Source organism: Copadichromis virginalis, linkage group LG19 (assembly GCF_057382275.1).
Source record: "Copadichromis virginalis isolate Kocher_CV1m ecotype Utaka linkage group LG19, C_Virginalis_male_GT1.1, whole genome shotgun sequence".
In the NCBI taxonomy this organism is placed as follows: Eukaryota; Metazoa; Chordata; class Actinopteri; order Cichliformes; family Cichlidae; genus Copadichromis; species Copadichromis virginalis.
Genome location: NC_140636.1, coordinates 9,690,943 through 9,697,768, shown reverse-complemented (window position 1 = coordinate 9,697,768; position 6,826 = coordinate 9,690,943). Strand labels below are relative to the sequence as shown.

The 6,826-nt window shown below is 38.2% G+C and overlaps 1 protein-coding gene across 2 annotated transcripts in view; it reads left to right on the top strand.

The window, feature by feature from the left end:
- Positions 1 to 417: 417 nt before the first annotated feature.
- The window catches only part of esr2b (estrogen receptor 2b), a 67,503-nt gene continuing 61,094 nt past the window's right edge, over positions 418 to 6,826 (top strand). Inside the window, exon 1 of one of the 2 annotated variants that reach the window (XM_085441502.1) lies at positions 418 to 626. The gene's annotated coding sequence lies outside the window, so the exon portion shown is untranslated. Of the gene's footprint in view, positions 741 to 6,826 lie in introns of both variants that reach the window. The other variant, XM_085441500.1, reaches the window with a different exon arrangement.

The following is a 6,826-nucleotide window of genomic DNA, read 5'->3' as shown; positions in this document are numbered from 1 at the left end:
GGTTGCTCTGTGGAGATTTATTCCTGTCATGCTCTTTACCTTCTTTTTACGATATCTGGCAGTTCAACATGAGCATCACTGGCGCACAGCTGGTGTTCTGTGGGCCTTGGTGGACTCATGCTTTTGCTGTGCTCCTTTTTTGCAATCATGAACTCAGAACAGGTGAAGATTGCGCGGAAATCACAGAGATAAAGTCTGGACTCCATCACAGCACCGAGGTGGTCTCTTTTATTACACGACAAACAGCTCCTGATGAGTAACGTGTGCGGACACACACGCACTCGGGGGCTTAATTATCCGTGTTGGAACACAGCTCAGTTTCCGAGCCTCCTCCTATTGCGCGCTAAGCTCCGAGAAGGCGTGTCCAGTGACGTCTCCGAATGGGACAAACCTTAAACGTAGGATTTGGTGGGCTGGAGAGGGACTGAGTGGAAATATTATTGACACACCATCAAGGAAAAAGTTCGTGGAGGAATAACGCGGAGGAATAAGAGCCGAGGTGCACGTGCCGCGTAGTTTATAGTTTCACTTTTACGCTTTCGTTTATTGAGTGTTTGCGGCGACTTTGACGTTTAACCCAAAGAAGTAAAGCGGCAGACACAGCAGCTGATATGTTCCCGTGACAGGTTCGTGAAATGGAGAAAAGTAAGATGTGATTTCTTTTCCACTGAGATGAGCAGAGAGTGACCGCAGCGCGGAAGGGAGGAGTGAAACTGACCGGATCGTTCCCAGTGTAACAGGTGCATCTCTGCTCGGTTCAACAGTCAATTCTGATTGTGCTCTAACCGACCAACTTTACCGATCTCAGAGAGTTCATGGTTTGACTGACATGGGTAAAACTGCTGCGACAGACTTTCTGCCAATAAAGGCAAAAGGTTCAATTAAGCTTAAATTTACTGTGTAGGAGATGTGTAAGCATAAAATATCTCATTGTATTGCTCTCAACCATAAAATATGCTTTTGCAATTATGAGGCGTGCAGTGTGAGCAGAGTTGAAGAGAGACATGTGTAACATTTACTGTCACATTACAGTAAATGTAGTTTGCTCAGTTGTTAGGGAATTTTAAGAGGTAAGACTGACATTTTTCTGAAAAGGTTTGGTCTTTGGTTGCGGACTGTATTGGCTCACAGCACAGAGGTTGGTATAGATTACATAAAATAAAAAAAGTTGAATTAGGAGAAAAATCATACCACTTAACCTTTTGGGTTGCCATTAGTTTAATGTGGCTCTGATAGGAAGAAGCCAGGCTTTTTCACGCAGTCAGTGAAGAGAAGTTGAGACTTTTGTCATCACCAGCAAAAATGAAGGGTTTTTTTTGTTTTAATTTTCTAAAACTTTCCCAGACACATCAAATAATAAAAAGAGTGGAGCTGTAAAGGCTCCTGCTGATGTTTTGTGCCCAATTTCAGTATCTTATTCAATGAAATGTTTTAATTGCGATTCCTTGTATTTGTCAGAATTTGTATTCAACCCGCAAAGGACAAAAAAGTCAACAAAAGCCCCCAAAACAAAATAAAGGAAGCAGGTATATATATATATATACACAAAAAGGCAAAAATTAGTTAATATTTTTCATTAGATTTTGTCATTCTAGTTCCATCTTTTAAAAACTCCATTCTAAAGAGGATTCTGGTTTAATTTGTCCTTCTTCACAGTTGTACTGCATTCACTTTAAATCTTAAATCTTCCTCTGTGCAGCTAAAATGTATAGATTTAAAAAACAAACGGTGGTTGTGAATCAACCCAGTCACATTAGTTAATCAAACATCTCCTACATAAAATAAAGACATGTTCTTAGACTCATCCTGCAGATGCCTGATACGTGTGTGTGTGTGTGTGTGTGTGTGTGTGTGTGTTCTGAACCTTAAATGTGGCTTTGCTGTATTTTCAAGTTTCCCTTTTCTTAATCCTGTCTTCTCAGGAGCGTGCATTAAAGGCGTTCTTCCACGTCTTATTACAGCATTGCTGTGGTTTTTATGTGAGGATTTGCACTCTAATCTTTAGACGGCCCTGGCGATTAGTTTATCACATCAACAAAACTGACTATCTGCTTGTGTTCTTCAGGCCACACAGTGGATGTAAGCCTGGCAGCCTCCTCTCCGCAGCCTTGAGACTGCTCACGGTGTAATTATAATCTGGCTGTTACTGTAAATACCAGATTCCTTTTCCACTCGCGAATAACTTAGCTGTGTGGGAGATGAAAATATGCACGTGTGTGTGTGTGGAGGGGAGGATGGAGGGAAGTCCTGCCGTTACTAGAAATAAGATTTCAGGCTTGGTGTACATCCCCTTCCGATCTCCGGTTTTCATTCCCATTGAAAAGAATTCCACAGTTTGGCAACGAAAACTCTTCAAGGTCACTCTGCTCCCCCCAACCCCCACCTCCTCCCAATGCAGCCCACAGGTCGTCCGTCACCCGATATACACGAGAACACTATGTGACTAAAACATGGCACTAGTGAGCCCATAAGAGGTGTGCTGCAGTCTTCTCCCTGCAGGCAGGTGTAGCACCAGTAAGAGGACTGTGTGCCGTGCTTTGTAGTGCCACGGAGAGAAGAAGATCGGAGTGGGATCAAACTGCACATGTTCAGAATGCTCGATAATGATTCATTTCAGAAGGAAACTAGTTTCATTTGGCTTCTGATGTCTGTTAATCTGAAACTGGGCGTCAAACTCGTGTATTGAAAGTTGCAGACTGACAGGTTTTTTGCTTTTGTAACGTCGAATCCTTGATGGTTGTCCCGCCCTTCTCTCATGGGGTACACATGTTAACAGACGCTTTATAGATGCTGAATAAAGCCGCTGCCTCGTGAAAGATATAAGTTTTGGAGTGTGCACTGTTTAAATATGCAGTGCAGTCTTCTTTAAATTAGTGCACGACTATGACCCAAATGCGTGTGGTGTATACATTTACAAAAGTTGTAACGTGACAATACAGTATTTTGCTTTACTTTTATTTTATACGTCTAAAACAGTGCTCTTCCTTGCTTTGGATTCTTCCTGTCCACAATCTGTTTCATGCTAAATACACACTGAAGAAAATTAGGCTGTCTGAAAGGATTAAGAATAACAACTGTTTTTTGTTGTTGTTGATCATCATAAATAAAATGCTGATGATTTTACATTTAGTCAGACTGATGAAACCTGTCAAAGATCCTTGCACTTTAAGGCTCACTCAGTGTGCTGGTCTATTACCCGCCCTCTCCTTGTGTTTGCTTCCTCTCCCTTTTCTTTGCTCTCTCTCCTTCCTCTTTCACTCATCCTCTCCCTCTCTCAGGTGTGGCAAGTGAGAGCGCTTAGTGATAGCTTTGTCCTTTATTTGACGGAGGACTGGTGTTCTAGAATCTGGCGTCTTTATTAGGATTTACTTGTAATTTAGCTTTTCTTATTGTGTTGCTTTTGGGAGGGAAACAAGTCTTGTTGGCAATTTGAACCTTGGGCGTGGCATCCTCTTTATGGATGTACTTCGTAATGAACAGTGTTACTGCTGATGCTTTGATCATCAGCCGATCTGCTGGTGATTGCTTGTTGGCTTGTGGAGGCACTATCACGTGTTATTTTTTTATATATCAAAGAATGAAAGAATTTATTTATTAGCTGGGGTTTTAACTGACTTTAGGGTTATTTTTTTTCTTGTTTTCTCTTTTTTCGCCATCTATTTTGGCACATTTTAGCTTTGATGAATGTTTGATGACATGCTTTGAGATATATTTCAGACTGAAGAACAGTACTGGTGGATATAAACCTGCATGTGTGTGTGTGTGTGTGGGTGCAGATTGTTTTAAATGTATTTATTATTTAATATATTTTATAGGTGGAAACTTACAGGAATTGTTGATTTGCCATTTAGAATTTTTATAGCTCGCCCAGGATTTCAAATGCATCCAGCTAAACTACATCTTGAAAAGGTGGATTATTTGATGATCTTATATTACAGATTATCTTAATTTGGCTCATAATCTGCTTTCCATGAAAAAAAAATCTTAGCAGCCAGGAATAGCACAGTTCTCCCATCATATGAGCCATGCGAGTTGTCACTTCCAGTTAGAACTTGAATAGAAATCAAAGCAAAAGCAGGTTGCACAGATTTGTGAGTTGGCCCTTTTAGCATTTAGTTGAAGTGACCAGCATTGTATCCAGGCAACCATATGAAAAACCACTCATGTGATTACCTGACTTCAACTAAATCTGTGGGGAAAATTGTGAATCATAGTGTGATTCCATCCCAAAAAAGAGAAAGCTGACTGCTTCGAAACGAAGCACAGCGCCACTGTGTCAGTAAACCTCCTCATCATTGGCACATTTATAACTGGTGCACAGAGTTTAGCTGAGATTTCCAGGTTGAACAGCATTGTTTAACTGAAACAACAGACTTTAAGTAGCTTTGCTGATTTTTGGTGGAAATGTATGTGTTACCGTTATTAGAAGCAATTTGGCACCTTAAAATGGCACTGAACACAATGAATGGGTTTTGTTAGATGTCGGTACCTCAGGTAAAAAGTTTGACCTAATTCTGCAACAATCAAATAATGGTAAAGAATCCATATTTTGAAAAGGTTAACTTGTTAGTTGTTAGTTTACTAGTTGTTAATTTTTAGCTGCTTCCCATTTACATTTAACAAAATAAGTATAATAAATTTAAGAGATTTTTTTTCATTTTATCAATTATTTAGATCATTCCTTTATGCCCTGTGAAGGTAAAATATATTTTAAAAACACTGGTATACAAAGGATTCAACAAACATCATAGGTCTTTCCTCCCCACTGCTGTCAGACTCCATAATAAAGACTTTAACTGATCAAGCACACACATCCATACATATGCAATAATACTAAGTGCAATAATCCTTTCTGTCATCGTTGTATTTTTACTCAGTTGTATATAGTATTTGTATTTGTATTCTATTTTTATCTTATTGTATATTTATTTTATTTTATTCTACTGTATATAGTATTTTATTTTATTCTATTCTGTACAGTTGTGTACTGTATTTATTCTTATTGTATTCTAATTTTTGCCTCATAACTTTTGCACTGTCCACTTCCTGCTGTGACAAAACAAATTTCCCACGTGTGGGACTAATAAAGGTTATCTTATCTTATCTTATCTTATCTTAATACATCTAAATAATTTCATTACTATAGAAGAAGAGTGTTATGGAAGCCTTATAAACTTTGGGTAAAGTGTGGTATAAAAACAAAAATTAAACAAAGATATTAAACACAGAGTGCTGACTTTGAAAGAAAGAAAGACTGGCTGCCACAAAACAAGTAGCACGTTTGAATAAATTATTGTTGTTATATTATTATTGTTAAAGTTTATCATCTTGGGCGTATTTGCCTGCAGCCGGCATCTAAAGTTCAAAACTGCTCTCCTTCACTTTGCAGTTCAGGCTACAAACAGCTGCTGACGCCTGAAACTGTCTCATTCGGCTCTGCTGTGGATTTAATTCAGTTTGCTCGGATTGGTTCTTGTCACTCTGGACTCTCTGTCTGACTCTTTAATACATATATTTGTATCTGAGTGTTGATGTTTTTTGACAACCTGACTTGGAGTAGGTGTATCTGATGACTTATGGTCATGCACTGGTGCGTGCGTTTATGACTTATTGTGCTGTTACTGGTGCTGCTGAGTGCTGCATTATTTTCACAGTTCACATTTGTAATGATTTCCGTTGAATTTGTGTGGTAAATGTAATCAGAAAAGTTATTGGTAATGTTATCTCAGATATTTTAATCACATGGATACATCCATGTGCAGTTTTGCTTAATTAAAAAGAGAACTTCACAGTGTTTTCTAAAATTATCTTACATTTCCAGCCAATTATCAGCGTCCTTAGCTACTTTGACTATCCATTACGTTGGAGATCAGTGACCCTGATGTTCAGAAATATCTTTTAGTTTATACAGTTAAACAGCTGCCATTTATATTCTTTTGTGTTGCCTCTAAAGACTATACAGTGGACACAATGTTAAAGTGGAAGGGGCCCTATTGCGCTCATTTCTGATTTTCTATATTTTTATTATTTGATTCTACTAGTTTTGCATGATTCACAACTGCAAATAATCCTCATGTAATTAAGATGAGCACTGATGTAGCCCTCTCAATGCTATTTCATTCCTCTCCCTTTTATGCCAGCTTTCTCCTGATTGGCTGCCCCTTGCAAGTAAAAGATGTGGCCAGCAGGTGAGTGGGGCTTCTTTGATGTGTTAGTTTTTAAGTTATTTCTGCTCCACAAATCAGGTGATTGCTCCTGGATAAACCAGTTATCCAGTTTAGGAATCAGTTACTTTTCCATATAGAGTCAGGTGTGTATTTACTTGAGTTTTCTTTGTGTTGTATTACAATTTGTGTAACAAAAACGCAAATACTTTTACACAAAACTGTAGACCAGACTTAAATATTGGCAACCAACTTTATTTATGGTAATTTTCTATTATCAGAGGATGAATGAATGAGTATCAGAGGCACATAACTGTCCTCTACTATGTAAATATATATATTTTTTCAAAGAGGCTAGTTAGCATATACTTACTTCAGAAGATGATCCACCAGGATAGCCCTATTTTTTCTGTGTACCGCCTGCTTGTTTGCTTAGCAGATACACTTGTACATGTTAACAGGATAACTTGTCCACTATTAGCAGATAAACTTGTTTAAAATCATGTAACCATAATCATATGTTAACACAAACTGAATACTATAGATAGTTTGTTGATTTTCTCTTTGCTTTTTAATCAAGAGGCCATGAGCTAACCACTTTATTTAAAAAAAACAAGTCAGTGTCATTTAGGGTAATGCATGAATGTGGAAAAGTTCAAAAG